Consider the following 16,650-nt stretch of genomic DNA (forward strand, 5'->3'; position numbering starts at 1 on the left):
TGGGCATGTCACTACCTTCCCCTGAGGAACACTGGAAAGCAGTTTATGTGATTACCAACTTGCTGTGTCAAACAATGAAGTGGGTGAGCAAGTGGAAAAGTCTCAAAATGGGATTTTCACCCACGTTGTGCTCCATCTAACTGCTTTTGTGTGTTTATTCAAGCATCAAAGAGGGTTCAATAATCTCCCATTACTCCAGGATTTGTCTTTTTAAAAGCTTTCTTTTGATTTTTCTGGTGGAAATAGCCCAGTTCTGTACAATGGCATGTGAAAACTATATCTTGGAGGAGGTCACAAGTGAATGAATCGTCAGATTACTCATGCATGAGTGATGAAGATGATCCATTATGACAAAACACTTTCATAACAGAAGAGTGTTGTGGATGGATGGATGTCGATGAAGAGGAGGGAGAGGACTTTGACATTGGCCATGTGAGTCAAACTTCCTGGGACAGTGAAGTGGAGCAAAGATCAACTGATACTGATACCGACCTCCTTTGTTAAGATGACAAAGAAAACAATGTGAATACATATTTGACTAGTGAAAATGTTGCAAAATGGCCACATAACCAAATGAAATGATCTAATGTTAATACTAAGTCCAAAAATATAGTGAGGGACTTGGCAAGAGTGAAATGTATTGGACGAATGCTGATACTGCTATTCAAAGTTGGAAATTTTAACACATGAAATGTTACAAGATTCTGTGAAATATAGAGGTTAAAATTCAAGTAAAGTGTTCTCTATGCACCATTAGCCATATTCAAAAATGTTTTATGACATGGTGCTGAACTGAAAGCATTTATGGATCTGTGTGCTTAGGAGGGATTTCTCATAGTGGATTCTCATAGGGATTGCAGGAATGTAAAGGCCTCATGGAAAATGATGGGTCAACTCTGGCATAATGCATGCCCTTGTGCATGTGAGGACTTTTTGTGCTTTCAACTTAGACATTTAGCTTGAACTTAGCCACAAGGTGTTTATTCATAGAATAATAAACCAGATGATGTTATGAACAGAAATGTTCTTATGGTTTGGGACTACAGTTCATATGAGATTATTTACAGCAGAGAAAAATCCAGCTTTTCTTGTCAGTGAATTATGTGAAGTACTGTGGAGTGCACTGGTGAGCTGACAGGTGAATAGGCACACACAGCTTCCTAGATCCACGATGATAAGAGGAAAACAAAAAGATCTCAACTGTGTCCTACAAGAAAATACAGGAAAACAAAACATGCTATCAGTGGAAGTGTCCCTCGTGTATGGAACATGCAAGACTGCCTTGGGTATGACAAGTGCAAAGACTGCTTTGGATATGACAGTTGAAGCAAAGCTTATTTATGTGGTAGATTTTTGTTTCTGTTTACATTGCAGTTCACATAGGTTTCTATTTTTGATGTTATCTTTGGGTTTTATAAAGAAATACACAGCTGATGTGAAAAGATATCGATGTGTATTCTTTTTTTTTTTCTTTTTTTTTTTTTTTTTTGTCTTTTTCACTTTTTTATCAGTACCGGGGATTGAACTCATGACCGCCTGCTTGCAAGGCAGGTGCTTATGGTGCTGAGCTAAACCCCCAGCCCCATTGATGTGTATTCTAAAGGCACAACACACAGTAAGAATTTAAGAACTTCTTTTGATATTTTATGTTCCTGTTGGCTGCACACTCTGTAACACAATAACCTTGACAAAACAGCAAAACTACTGAGATATCAAGTATATCCTACAAAAAGAGTAGGACAGCAAAACGTGTGCTCCCAGTGTGAGTATTATGTGTCTATGGAATACGCTGTGGTCATGTGCACAGACTGATTTAGATGTGATAATTGAAGTGAAGATTACTTTTTTGTAAATTGCTGTTGGTATTTTCAGTGTAATTTGTATAGGAATATTTTTGTTATTTTTTGTAGACTTTATGCCAAAAAATTGTTGATGTTTTAAATTTTGATGCTTTATTATAAACACTCAATAAATATTAAAAATTCAATACTTTATATTTTTTTGTTTTTTTTCCTGGTAAGCCAATGTGTAATATAACAACACTTATAAAAATAAAGTTAATAACTCATCAATAGAAATATTCTAAAGAATGAGTGTGTGTCTGGTAAACCTATGTTTCTGCACCTTTATGACAAAGTTAGTGTTATGCTCCTGAAATAGTCAAGACCAGGAAAGTTTGCAGGGATGCTGTTCACAGTGTCATCATCTAACCTTGAAGACTCCTCTGGAGGTTTCACCTACATCCTGCCATGCAGACAAGCTCTCTATCTACAGTTGCCAAATCCTGGGAGGCAACACACCTCCTGCAACTGGAGTTCAGTATTCTGTCTCTGAGGTGAACATCAGGACGGTCATACATGTGCCAGGCCCTGGGAGAACTCCTGCTCGTCCTCTGAGAGTTCAGGGAAATCCCTGGGCACTGAGATCACTGCCCCTCTAAGCCAGGGGCTCCCAGTCACTTCTCCTGTTTCTACACTAACAGTGTCAAACAATCTGACAGTTTCAAGGCCAGGGAAGCTAGAGAGGCCTTGCAGCCAGGCCATCCACAGTGTGTTTCAGACAGGACTGGCTGGGCTCCAGCGAGGGAAGTGGTCGCCCTGAAGTCCTGCAGAGCGGTTTTGAAAGAGAGTTCTGTAGGATATATCACCTGGGTTGGAAGTTGCTTTCTTTTATGTGTTGAAATACCTCACTCCAAGCTCTCCTGGTCTTAACAGTTTGTGTTGAAAAGTGTGCTGTATTTCTAATGGTTTTACATTTATAAGTGATTCCTTGCTTTTCTTTATGAGGTTATAAGATTCTGTTCTCACCTTGGACTTCCCAGGTATTGACTGTCATATGTCATGGGGAGATCCTTTTCTGATTGTGGCTACTTGGGGTTTCATCTGTCTTTCTTATCTGTATGTCAAGTTACTTCCCCATATTCAGAAAGTTTTCTGCTATTGTTTCTGTCACAGATTTTTATGCCATGTGTGCTGTCTTGTGGTTTTTCACTTATTCTAGTTAGTTGTCTGTGCACCATCTAATAGCTGTTGGATCTACTGTCCATGTTCCAATTTTGTAAGGTGTCCCTGAGTATTTGGGCACTGACACCAGCCCTGTCTTCTAACTCCAGGGCTCTGTCCTTGTGGTCATTTCTGTTGCCCCCACTTTGGATACAAATTTAATTCTCTTGGATTTCTGTTTGGTACCATTTGTGGACTCAAATTCCTTGCTAAGTCACTCATCTACATTGTGTATCATGTCTTTTTTTTTTTTAGCTCAGGTAATTTTGTAGTAGTGTATTTTGTAAATGTACTGATCATTCTGTTGAATTTAAGCTTTTATCACCTTGAATAATTCAGATGATAATTCACTGTCACTACTGTGGAAATCTCTTTAGTTAGTGTTTTTCAGTGATGCTCTAAGAGGTGTGGTGAACCACAAGCCTTTCTTTCCATTGTTTAAGTTTTAAGAACATTGTTGTCTGTTCTTTTCAAGGGTATTGATGTATAGATTATCTCTGTGATACTTGTGTCCATTCTGAATAATCACAACAGTGACCTCATAAGTTGAGAAATCTTTCTATTCAAATTCTTATGACAATGTGTAAAACTGATAGTACTTCTACCTTCAGTGCTGGTTAAAATTCAGCAGTGAAGCTATTCAAGCCTGCAGTTACTGGGAAGGTTCTAACCAATTCAGTGTCTTCCATGCAAATGAGGCTCAGGTCCAGAGACTTGGATCCTTCTTGTCTTTCAAAAAGTTTGTTCCCTGCATCAGAGCTTTCAAATATATCTGCTAATATTCTCCCCTGAACCGTTTTTGTTTTAGGTTGTATTTTTGGCCCTGGGAATTGAACTCAGGGCCTTGTGCTTGTCAGGCAGGCACTTTGTCCCTGAGCTCCATCTCCATGCTTCCTCTTAACTGTTTACTCTTTCAGGTTCTAGGTAAATAGTGCTGTCCCTAGTGTTAATTTCTAAACGTATTTCATCATAGTGAGACAAAATTCTCTGCATAATTGAAATTCTTTTAAATTGATTGGGGTTTATTTTGTGACTGTGCTGGAAACATTTCCTCCATGTACAGCAGTGAATCCTGCACTGTTGTTTGGATGGGATGCTTCTGTCAGTGGCAGTTGGTATAAGTTTGTCCATAATATACAACCTTTTTTACCAGAAGAACATGGCGGATAGATAGCAGCAGCCTCTGAGGCTCTCGGAGAAACTGCACTTGAAATCTAGGAATGGTGCAGGACGGGAAGATCCAGGCAAGGGGGGATATTCTTTGCTGACCCAGGAATGAACTAAATTAAGAGAAACCATCTGGAAATGCAATCCTGGCAAGACAGCAGGCACAGATAAGGTCTCAGCGCGGAAGCTGGACCCGCGCCACTGGAAACTGCAATTTGAATTACCTGCAGCTGCTGTTGCATCCCGGTCGGCACAGCAGGGAGAGAGGTGCAAAACCTCGGAGAGTGAGAAGCGTTGAAAGGAGATGGGAGCAGGACTGGCCGGTGCCCTGCATCGACCTGCGGTGAGTGAGCCAGTGAATTGGACCCTTACATAGAGAAGCAGGCTTCAGCGGAGGACATACTCGGACCAGGCAGACTTCCCGGAACAAGAAGCTGCAGTGACTTCAGTCACATATCCCCCTCTCAAGCGGGATTGGTGGGGAGTGCCTGGCCTGTGAGAAGCCGCTGGCTGAGACCCAATAGGCTAGCCCAACTCAGGTCCCAGCACCTGAAGGCGCACCCTAGCAGTGAAGCCTTGGGGGTAGGTTGACCTGGAGGGGCGGGCCCAGAAGAGGCTGCCCAGGTCTGTGTCTCCCTAGTACACTGCAGTGGGCAGGAACACCTAGCCGGCAATTCAAACAGACTGGCCGACAGGGAAGGAAGCTGGGCCTCCTATACACGCTTAATATAAGGAACAAAGAATATGGGAAGAGGGAGCAACAAGAAAGGGTCCTCAGTCCCCAATCCCGAGAAACACGCAATAGTAGACATGGGACCAATAGATATAAAGTGCTATCTCCAGAGCCTCATAGAGGAGTTCAGGAATGAAGTTATGAATGACCCGAAGCTAGACATAAGCAGAATAGTTAGAGAAATGCTAAGTACCGCCCAAGAAAAAACAGATGGTGAAATGGAAGAACAGAAAAAAAGGGGAGAATTGTTTGATGGAGAAAATAGAGAAAACATAGAATACATGAAGGAGGTTCAAAGAGATTACAAGGAAACTAAAAACTATTGAAAACTGGCATAACAGCTTGAAAGAAACTAAGGACAGATTATCTGAACTGGAGGGCAGATTTGTAATATGGGAGCATGTAATGAAAAACTTCTTAAAAATAACAAACAAACAAACAGCAACAATACAAAAACTAGAAGATGATAAGAGGATCTATAACTTAAGAATTAAGAACGTAAGAGAAGAAGTGGGGACACAAACAAATAGACTACAAAAGCTATTCACAGAAATAATCCAAGAGAATTTCCCTAATTTGGCAAATGGTAAAGATACTCAGATATATGAGGCATACAGGACCCCAGCAATCTACAACCCAAACAGAGCTACACCCAGGCACATAATAATCAAAATTCCAGAAATCCAATATAAGAACAGAATATTAAAAGCCGTCAGAGACAAGAAACAGATCACTTACAAAGGAACACCCATCAAAATTACAGCAGACTTCTCGGCACAAACCATCAAATCACGAAGAGCGTGGGGGGAAATAATTCAAGCTTTGAAAGATAATAACCTCCAGGCAAGATTGATGTATCCTGCACAACTGTCCCTAGAAATTGATGGAAAAACAAGGTGCTTCCAGGATAAAGAGGAACTAGGGGAATTTGCAACCATTAATTCAACTCTACAGAGAATACTGCAGGATAGTCTAAAAAAAGAAAATACCAAGATTCCAGAAATAGTGGCTGAGAGGCCACAATGAATGGAGCAGAAAACAAAATGAAGAAGACAAACTGACAACAAAGGACAGAAAAAGAGCTCAACAGAAATGAGGCAGAGAAGATTGGAAGGTAGGAACAGCAATTTTGGAGAAAACAAGACATCATAATAGCTAGTGCTGATTTAGTATCATCTTGTTTTGAAGTCCCATCAAATGTGTATTCTTCAGTCTCCATTGGTGTTAAAAGGTTGTATCTTATTGGATTTTATTATATATGATAGTATAAGCAAAAACTTTTATAGACAAGGAGTTTATATAGAAACCATTGTTCATTTTCTGTCAATTGGTTCTAAATACCCTGCAATAATGTCATTCTCTTGAATGGATTTATAGTGTCGTGATATCTTTGGTGCTACAGTATAAGAAGTTATACTCAAAGATTTCAAGGAAAGAGACACTATGGTAACTATTTTTATGTCAGGATATCTTGTGGTGAAACACTGGTTTGCTTAAATGGTTATGATTTGACCTGCGCTGTTCTGTTGTTATGCCCTCTTTTATCTCAGTCCCCCCCCCTTTTTTTTAATTATTTACTTTTTTAATTTTATTTTTTAATTAAGGGAAAATAAATAAAAAATAGCAGGATACATTATAGTAACCTACTTTGATTTCCTATTAACTTGATTTGAAATCCTGTATTGCCCTCACCATCTTGTTTTGACTGATTTTCCCCTATTCTGCTTTGCTTGATAGTACCAATATCGAAAGTACAGGCATAACTGTGAACACAATAAGAATCATTATGACACCCATTCTGATTGACTATTATTTTCTTTTAAAGTCCTGTAATGTCTCCAGTGCTTTGGTTTTATTCTTTACTGTTTAGTTCAATTTTATTATAACCGCCAATTCTTAAAATAGCAAGAGGCAGTATGGTAACTGATAGAACTGTGGAGTGGAAGGAAAAGGAGGAGGACTGGCGGCGGCTGAAAAGATAAGAAGTATAAAATGTAAGTAACCTTTATTTTGGGAATGCGGGGAGAGACACCCCTGACCCCCTGCGGCATGGCATCTCCACCCCGGGGCCAGCGATCTCTCCGTGGAACACGTGGAGTGAGGCATATAAGTAGCCTCAGCCTGGGGTGGAACCTAAGGGGCATTAGGGATGTACAGGTAGCCCACTGGTCTTAGTTTGGCGCCAGAAGTAATTTCTAAAGGTGGGGGGAGATAAGAGCTCCCTGGCTTTACTGGCTACAGTATCCGGCCTGGGCCAGCAACCCTTTCATATCCCATCTTATGATTATTAGGAAAAGGGGCGAAGATTTCTCTCTTTAACTACTTCCTGCTGGCCGAGGGCACTGTACTGGAGTCTAGGGGGGTCGACGGGATGACAGTTGATGTCTAGGTAGAAGCTGGTGCCAGGAGTTTTAGCCATGACAACTTCACTGGTGAATGCACGTATGTTAGACTGAAAAAAACAAAGAGACAAGATGTTATGAGGAGACATGGCACTGTCATATTTATGGACCCAAGAGAGGTAGAGGGAAAGGTATCTTTGATTTAGACATGTTATTCTATCAGGATGACGTTGAGGTGGGAACATTTTTATGGCAAGGCAGAATTCTGAAAAATTAAATGTGGGATTAGGAGGAGTGAAGTTATGAGAGGTGCTTACTCCCCCATATGAAAGCATAAAAGGTAAAAGGTAGGTAGGTAAGGCTTGTCTCTGGTATATATTATGTTGGAGTCTGTAGGCAATCCTGTTAGAGAGTCCTGGTATAGAAATGATCATTAATAGAATGTAAGAAATTAAGAACCAAAGTGGATGACAAAACATGAAAACCTGTGAGTCGTAAGGCAGAGATGAGTATCAAAAGTATGGTTAGATCTAGGGCCTGAGTGATGTGAAACCAGGATGGCAGTTTAAAAGGGAATAAAAGCATTTTAAGATTTAGGACTGGGGCCTATATAAAATAGGCCCTGTTTGTAACTGGCATAGGTTGACCTTTAATACTCCGTGAGACACTGAGGATTTATTAGCCTGAAAACTCAGTAAGAACTCTGTATATGTGGCCTCTTATGTCCACGAATATAGAGATCACCTAGTATTTTGTTTTTACATTATTATGTCCATCCTTTTGATTTGACTGACTGTTCTGATATGTCGCATTTGGTTTTACTCTCTTCAAAAAAAAAAAAAAAAAATAAGAACTGTGGGAGTCATAAAACCCAAAATGTGTAACTGCCATTCTACAAAAAAAAAAAAAAAAAAAAAGTGCTCTAAAGGTTATAACTGCATATATGTTTAAGTGTATAAGATAACTATATTACTGAGTGGGTTTTTTTTTTTTTTGGATCATTGAACAAAACTGTTTGCACTCTCACTGTTTGAAAGTCCACTTTATGTGCTTGAATTTTGTAATTTGAACAACTATTTCTAAGATGAGAATATGTAATCTATTCACTAGTGATTTCTTACTGTTTATTTTTTCAAATTTTATATTACTTGTACCCTTTTTCTGTTTTTTTTTCTTTTTTCTCCTTAAATAAAAAAATTATCTTCTGAAAAAAAATACAATCTTTTGATCCCTAAAAATTGTGTTTAATTTTTCTATTAAATTGTGAGGACGTTGAAATGTCTGACTATAATTCTGTATTCAGTTGTCCTTCTATCAGTTTTTTGCACATTTCGAAGCTCTGTGCACATGTGTTCTGAATTCTTACACACTTGTGGTCAATTGGTGTCTTTCTCCTGAAACAATCTGTTTTATCCTTGGGAATGCAGTCTTCACTCAGAAATTGACTTTCCCTGACGCTCCTGTTGTCACTGCAACTGCCTTGGGCATTGAACTGGCCAGAGCTTTGTGTATCCTCTTTTGACCAAATTGTACTCTTATATTCAGAGGGGATTTCTGGTCCACTGAGGTAGAGATAGCAACACGGAAGGAGAAAATTCCCCTTAGGCACACAGTAGACAGGCACATTCCAGTAGAGCACAGGGCCCTGACTGAGCAGAAGTTGGAAGTGGGGTAGTCTACGTAGGTAGTTTCCAAGTAGCAGCCCATGGTATCCATAGCAGAGCTGGGAAATAATAATTTCCTGTGCAAATCCTGGCAAACACTACCATCAAGAAGATGCAGCATCACATCAGCAGTTGTTGGGTTTAGGGACATCATGACCCTCCTAGTGTGACACCTGGGGTGGGACCGTCAACTCTGCAGTGCTCTTGATAGAAACACATCACCATAGTCTCAGCATGGGGGAATGTCGGGCAGCCAGCCAAGGGACCTGTGCAGAGGAACAAGGACAGCGTTCCTGGTAGACAGCGGACCGCCACAGATGGGAGGAGACAGCAGTGTCCCCGTCACTGCACACAATGTGGAGTCCTAGATAGGTCCTGTAAAAGACAGATGGGAGAAGCCCAGGTGAATTGTCCACTGTACTTAGCAGTACTGCAGGAACGTCCACTTCCTAATGTCACTCATCGTCCTTCGGATCTCTTACGTTCCTCCTGTCTGAAGAAGCCAGGTGATCAGTGTATAGGAACTCAATGACCTTCTTAAAATCTGAAACTATTTCTACATAAAAGGAAAATAAAGCTAATAAGCAGCTTCTTTGTAGGTGCAATGGTTAATCTCACCTGACAGTCTGTGCTTTGTAATTGGTGATGAATGCAAATCACTGCCCTGTGTTCACTCAGCTGGGTTCCAGCCTGTCTTCCAGCTCTGTTTTACCCACCCTTTGTTTGCTCTTCCCTGATTTTCCTCCTCCCTTTGGATTAGTATTCACATCTCTCACCCTGCTGAGCCTCAATCCTGTTGCATGTATGTTGCTGCCTTCCAGCGTGTGCCATTGGTCAGCCAGGCCTCCCTTCAGCAGCGACCCACCAGGCCACGTGTGTGCAGGGAAACAGTGCGACATTTCTGCCTTCCCAGGCTGTGTGCTGCTGTTTCCTACATTTTATTTCTGTGCTCACCGTGGACCTCACTGTACCTGGCCATTATTCTTCTTTCCATTGGGACAGAAGGTGCCTAACATGAACTCACCCTCATTGCCCTCAAGTGCACAGCCCCTGGCATTGGGCACCTCAGGGTGCTGGGTGACCATCTCTGCCTGCACCTCCACAGGGCCTGTGTCACAGGGCTGCTATCCTCTATGAAATGTTGGTTTGACTTCATGAGGTCTGATTTTTTAAAATTCTTTATATGTTCTAGACATATAAAGAATTTTTTAAATACTTTATATGTTGTAGAAGTCCTTTGCGAGACAGTTTACTAAGATTTTTTCAAAATTCTACGTTTCCTTTTACTCTGTTGGAGATTTATTTTGACATGCAAACACTTTTAATAAGACGTAATTCCAGTTATTGATTCTGGGAAGTGTTTCCCATGTGGTTTGATTTTTGTTCATGAATTCTCTTGCCTGTCCCTGTGTCTTCAAAATTTCCAACTACTTTGTCATCCAGCATGTTTAGTGTTTCTGTTTTAATATTTAGATCTTTGATCCATTTTGACTTTAGTTTTATGCATGGTGCTAGGCATGGGTATAGTTTTAGTTTGTGGCATATGGAGAGCCAGTTTTTCTAGCACCACTTATTAAAGACATTATCTTTCTTCTGGTGAATGTGTTTGGCCCCTTTGTCAAAGATAAGGTGGCTGAGTTTTGTGTAGTTGTAGTTCTATCTTACAATCTATTTCATTGATCTTCAGGATGGAATACTCTGTGCTCGTCCACTAAGTGCATTTGTTCACAGATGTGATTCGGTTCTGTTATTTCTTTGTTGATTTTCTGTCTAGTTGATCTGTCTCTTATTGTCAGGGGGTGTTAAGGTCTCCCATTATAATTGTGTTATTGCTTATTTGATTTTTCATTTCTGTTAATATTTGTTTATATAGCTGGTGCTCCCGAATTTGTTGCATAGATGTTTAAGATTGTTATCTCTTCCACTTGAAGTTTTCTCCTAACTAGTACGTAGTGATTTTCTTTTTCTTTTGATCATTCTTGATTTGAAGTTCACATTGTCTGCAAACAGAGTAGTTACCCTTGCTTTTTTTTGGTGGGTAGTTCCCGTTGCATGAAGTATTGTTTTCCATCCTTTGACTTACAGTCTATGAGTTTCCGTTTGGATTAGATGTACATGATATGATTGGATGTTGTTTCTTGATCCATTCCACCAGTCTATTTCTTTGAATTGGTGACTTGAGTCCATTTGCATTAATGGTTATAACTGATATATATATGTATATATATATATATATATATATATATATATATATATATAGGTTTATTTTTGTTGTGTTATCTTTCTGCTGTTGATTCTTTACTTTTACCCTCTATTTGTTTGCCAGGCTTAGTGCTTTTTTTCTTGTTGGCATTCTTGAAGTTATATATTTTATGTCTATCTAGAATATCTTTCAATATTCTTTGCAGAGTTGGTTTGGTGGTTATGAAGTTCTTCAGCTGTTCTTTGTCATGGAAATATCTTATTTTTCCATCAGTTTTGAAGGACAGTTTTTCAGGGTACATCAATCTGGGTTAGAAGTCAGTTTTTTTTAGGATCTGAAATACCTCATTCTGTGTTCTTCTTTACTTCATTGTGTTTAGAAGTCTGCTGGGCTTTTGCTGGGCTTTCCTTTATAGGTGATTTGTCTCTTCTCTGTAACAGTTTTTTTTTCCCCCATGAATCATCAGCAACACTTTATTTTTTTTTAATTAAAAAAACCAGAAAAAGTAGATAATACATAATTTTTAAAAAATAAACAGAAATCACTAGTTGACAATTACATATTGTCTTGGAAATAGTTGTTCAAGTTACAAAGTAAAGCATACAAAGTGGGCATTCATACAGTGAGACTGCAAACAGTTCTGTTCAGCTATCCAACAAAAACTTAGTAATATGGTTATCAATCCTATACACTTAAACATACATGCAGTTATATCCTTGGAACACTTTCTTTTCCTCTCTGTTTTATAAACACAAGTACACATTTTGGGTTTTATTACTCCTACATTTCTTATTACTTTTTATACTAGAGATAAAATGTGATATTTATAAATATGATCCTTATTTATTTCACTAATAAGGATAGCCTCAAGTTGTCTCCATTTGCCTATGAAGGCCTCAAGATCATCCTTTTTATAGCTGAGTAATATTCCATTGCATAAAAATACCACATCTTTTTCATCCACTCGGTGGTTGATGGGCATCTTGGTTGTTTCCAAGATTTGGCTATTACAAATTGTGCTGCTATGAATATGGGTGCACATATATCACTGTGATATGACCTTTTCAGTTTTTCTGGGAAAATACCCAAGAGGGAAATAGCTTGATTGAATGGAACTTCCAATCCTAGTCTTCTGAGAATTCTCCATACTGATTTCCATAGTGGCTGCACCAGTCTAGTCTCCTACCAATAGTGGAGCAGTGTTCCTTTTTCCCTCACAGCCTTGCCAACATTTGTTATCAGTTGATTTCTTGATGGCAGCTATTCTTTCCGGAGTGATATGAAATGTAAATGTTGTTTTAATTTGCATTTCTCAAATGACCAGTGATGGTGAACATTTCTTCATGTATTTATTTGCTATTTGTATGTCTTCACCTGAGAAATGTGTGTTCATCTCAAATGCCCATTTTTAGAGAGGATCTTTGAATTTGGGGGGCTTGATGTTTTTCAGTTCTTTATACGTTCTGGATATAAGTCCTTTGAGGGGTTGTTGGCTAAAATTCTTTCCCATTCTGTAGGTTTTTCTTTTTACTCTGTTGGTGATTTCTTTGAAGTGTTTCCTGTGCAGTTTGCGTGTTGTTCATGAATTCTCCCTATATCTCCAAGACTTCTACCTACCTTGTCTTCCAGTAGATTTAGTGTTTCTATTTTAACATTTAGGTCTTTGATCCGTTTAGACTTTAGTTTTGTGCATGGTGATAGGCATGGATCTAGTTTAAGTCTTGGGCATGTAGACAGCCAGTTTTTCCAACGCCATTTATTAAAGAGGCTATCCTTCTTCTAATGAACATGTTTAGCCCCTTTGTCAAATAGCAGGTGGCCGAGTGTCTTTGAGGTTGTGCTCAAATCTTTTAATCTGTTCCATTGATCCTCAGGTCTATTTCTTTGCCAGTACCATGCTGATTTTATCATTGTGGCTTTGTAGTATAGTTTCAAGTCAGAAATTGAGATGCCTCCTGCCTTGCCTTTGTTGTCCAGAATTGCCTTTGTAATTCTGGGTTTCTTCTGTTTCCAAATGAATTTTAGACGTGTTTTCTCTTGGTATTTTGATTGGAATTGCGTTAAATCTGTGTAAGAGTTTTGGGAGTATGGCCATTTTCACAGTGTTGATTCTTCTAGCCAAGAGCAAGGAATATCATTCCATTTTCTAATGTCCTCTTCAATCTCCTTTTTTAGTGTAGTATAATTTTCAGCATATAGGTCTTTTACATTCTTAGTTAGGTTGATTCCTAAGTATTTCATTTTTTTAGATGTTTTGTGAAGGATGATATTTCCATATTTGGGCTTTTTGTGTACAGGAATGCTGTTGATTTTTGAGCATTGACTTTGTATCCAGGTACACTGCTGATTTGTTTATTAGTCTTTTAATGGAATTTTTGGGGTCTTCTATATAGAGTATCATGTCATCTGCAAATAGTGATAATTTAGCTTCTTCCTTTCCTATCTTTATTCTATTTATTTCTCTCTTTCTAGTCTGATTGCTCTGGCTAGTGTTTCCAGAACTATATTGAATAGGAGTGGTGATTGTAGACATCCATGTCTTATTCCTGATTTTAGTGTGAAGCTTTCAGTTTTTGTCCATTTGGTATAATGTTGGCTGTTGGTTTGTCATACATGGCCTTTTTAAGGTTTGGTAGGCACCATGTATTCTGGGTTTCTGAAGGGTTTTTATTATGAACATGTATTGGACTTTATTGGGAGATTTTTCTGCATCTATTGAGATGACCATGTGGTTTTTGTTTTTGGCTCTATTGATGTGTATTACATTTATTTATTTGCGTATGTTAAACCATCCCTGCATTCCTGAGATGAATCCCACTTGGTCGTGTTGTATAATCTTGATGACTTGCTGCATTCTCTTTGCCAGTATTTTATTGAGAATCTTTGCATTAGTGTTCATTAGTGAGATTGGCTTATAGCTCTCCTTTTTGGTTGGGTCTTTCTCTGGTTTTGGTATGAGAGTAATACTGGCCTCCAAGAATGATTTAGGGAGGATTGCTTCCTTTTCCATTTTATTGAAGAGTTTAAGGAGTATTGGCATCAAATCGTCTCTAAATTTCTTGCAGAATTCAGCTGTGAACCCATCAGGACCTCACTCCAAGCTCGTCTTAACCTGAACATTTGTGCTGAAAAGTCTGCCGTATTTCTAATAGGCTTTCTTTAACAGCTTTTTAGTGTCCTTTTTCTATGCTATATGTCTGAGATATATGTCTGGGTGTAGATTTATGTTGATTGTGACTGTTTGGCATTCTGTATGCCTCACTTATTTCTATATCACATTTTTTTCCCTATTTGTGAGAAATTTTCTGCTATTCTGTGAATAGTTTAGTTACGTCATTTGCATTGAATCCTGCATCTTCACTGATGCCTATTAGGCTTATATTGTTTCCCTTGGCATCATCTTGAAGCTGCTGGATTGTCATTTCATGCTGCTTTGTTTTTTTAAGTTCTACCTTTTTATGATCTCTATCTGTGATCCTGTCTTCCAGGTTTGAAATTCTATCCTCAGCTTCATTTAAATGGTTTTGCCAGCTTTCAATAGTTTTTGTTTCTTGGCTATCTCTTTGAATTTGTTTCATGGATTCTGCTTGTTTTCTGCATTGTTCATTCAAAGTTTCAATCAATTTCCCAAGCTCCTGTATTTTTTTTTTTTGTCTATTTCTTGTCTAGCTATGTTGAGCAATTTATTTACTAAGGTTACTTCTGTCTTTACATAAGACATTATTTCTAATTTGGTTTCCTCTGTAGTCTCATAGATTTGTTTCTTTGCTTCATTTGCTGTCTTTTCAGAGGTTCCTGGTGTATGACTTTTTATAGTCCTCTATTTCAGTGTTGCCTGGACTTGCTCCTGATGGACTAGATGTTTGAGATTACACTTTGCCTTTTCATTTTGTTATTTTTACCTTTTGGATAAATATTTGGTCTTTCAGTCCGAACAGTTTCAACTGTCTATAGTATGAGTTTTTGGGTCCTACTGTGCGGGTGTCGTTTGTCCAGTTGTTGGATAAGACAATGTAGAGGAGAGCCAGTCACCTGAATTCCTCCTACAGGGCCTGTTGGGTGAGTCCTATATTCTTTCTGGGCTAACTAGCCTAGTAGTATTGATGTAGTTCAACTCTTGGTTCCTGCTGTTGCTATGTCTTCAGGTTGTTGCAGGTCAGCAGCTCTCCCTGCCTATAGTATTTGTGTCAGCTGAGGCCCTACTGTGTCACTGGAGGTCTCATAAGCTCTTTTAATTTTCTGCAAGTTGGCGGAGGCCTTATTGGCTCACTCCTCAATCTGTTTGATGTTATCTGTATGGAGGAGGGGATTCCCACTCTCTTGCCAGGTTTGTCAAGGTCTTATAGTTGGAGGGAGTTTCACTTCTACTCTTATTTACCCTCTGCAGATCTCTATTTTAGGAGCATACTCACCACACTGACTGGAGCCTGCTGAGGTCTTCTGTTTGGGTAAGGGGTTCCTGAGTCTCCCATCCATCCAGCACTGTACTTCCTTGTAGTCCAAGGTTCTGGGAGAAGGGGTTGGATCCAAAGATCCTCTGCAGTACTAGGTCCAGGAGGTGGGTGGTTTCCCTAAGGGATGGGCCCACAGTGGTAGTCCTAAGTGATTAGGTTGTGCTGGGGCATCCCAGGTGTTCATAGGTAAGGGATGGGCCCAGTGGTGGCAGTCCCAGGTGGCTAGGTCTTGCCAGGGCTTCTCAGATTTTCACAGCTGAGGGTCAGGCCCAGTGAAGGCAGTTCCAGGCAACCCAGGCCTGCTGGGCCAGCCCACTGCAGAGGGGCGGGCCCTCTAACAGCTTTTAATATTCTGTTCTTATGTGGAATTTTTCGGATGTTGATTATTATGCGTCTAGGTATCATTTTATTTTGGTTTTGACTATTTGGAGTGCTGTATGCTTCACTTTATCTGTATGTTCAGTTTCCATTCCAATTTGGGAAATTTTCAGCTATTGTATAAGTAGTCTTTTAATATCATTTGTGTTGTCACCTTTTTCGTTTATATGTATCAATCTTATGTTGTTTTTCTGTGCATCATCTTGTAGCTGTTGAATTGTTATTTCCTGACTCCTTGTTATTTTTAAAAGATCTTTCCTTTGCTGTTCACTAGCTGCAGTCTTGTCTTTGGAGTCTGAAAGTCTATCTTCACTTTCATTGAGGGGGTTTTCCCAACTTTTGATGGAAGTTTGGTTTTCTGGATATCTCTTTGAATCTGTTTCATGCATTCTGTTTGTTTCTTATATTCATTGAAGGTTTACATCCTTGTACAGGTTCCTCTATTTTTAAACTATGTCTTCTTTAGATGTGGCCATCATTTCTTTTACCTGGGAGATTATTTCTGATTTGAGTTCCTTTATAGCTTTCTGGGAGTTATTTCTTTACTTTACTTGCTATTATTTCGAGTTTCAGGTGTATGGCTTACATTTTCTTCTATGTCCATGTCTCCTAGGCTTGCCTGGGATGGGCTGGAGGTTGAGATTACATTTTGCGCTTTCATTTTGTGATTTTCCTATATTCCCTTAGGGAAGCTGAAGGCAAGGTCT

The 16,650-nt window shown here is 39.2% G+C and overlaps 1 protein-coding gene and 1 long non-coding RNA gene across 2 annotated transcripts in view; one reads left to right on the top strand and one right to left on the bottom strand.

Annotated features, from left to right (window-relative positions):
- Positions 1-16,650, top strand: part of Yme1l1 (YME1 like 1 ATPase) — a 128,700-nt gene that overhangs the window by 77,077 nt on the left and 34,973 nt on the right. The window lies entirely within an intron of this gene.
- LOC134473616 (uncharacterized) lies at positions 1,878-11,093 on the bottom strand. Its single transcript, XR_010043967.1, has 2 exons — positions 9,175-11,093; positions 1,878-7,354 (listed from the first exon to the last, which is right to left on the bottom strand). It is a non-coding gene; the product is annotated as an uncharacterized LOC134473616 (long non-coding RNA).

The sequence above is a fragment of the Cavia porcellus genome, unplaced genomic scaffold, assembly GCF_034190915.1.
Source record: "Cavia porcellus strain 051 isolate PalLab524CR breed Dunkin Hartley unplaced genomic scaffold, mCavPor4.1 scaffold_27, whole genome shotgun sequence".
NCBI classification, from domain to species: Eukaryota; Metazoa; Chordata; class Mammalia; order Rodentia; family Caviidae; genus Cavia; species Cavia porcellus.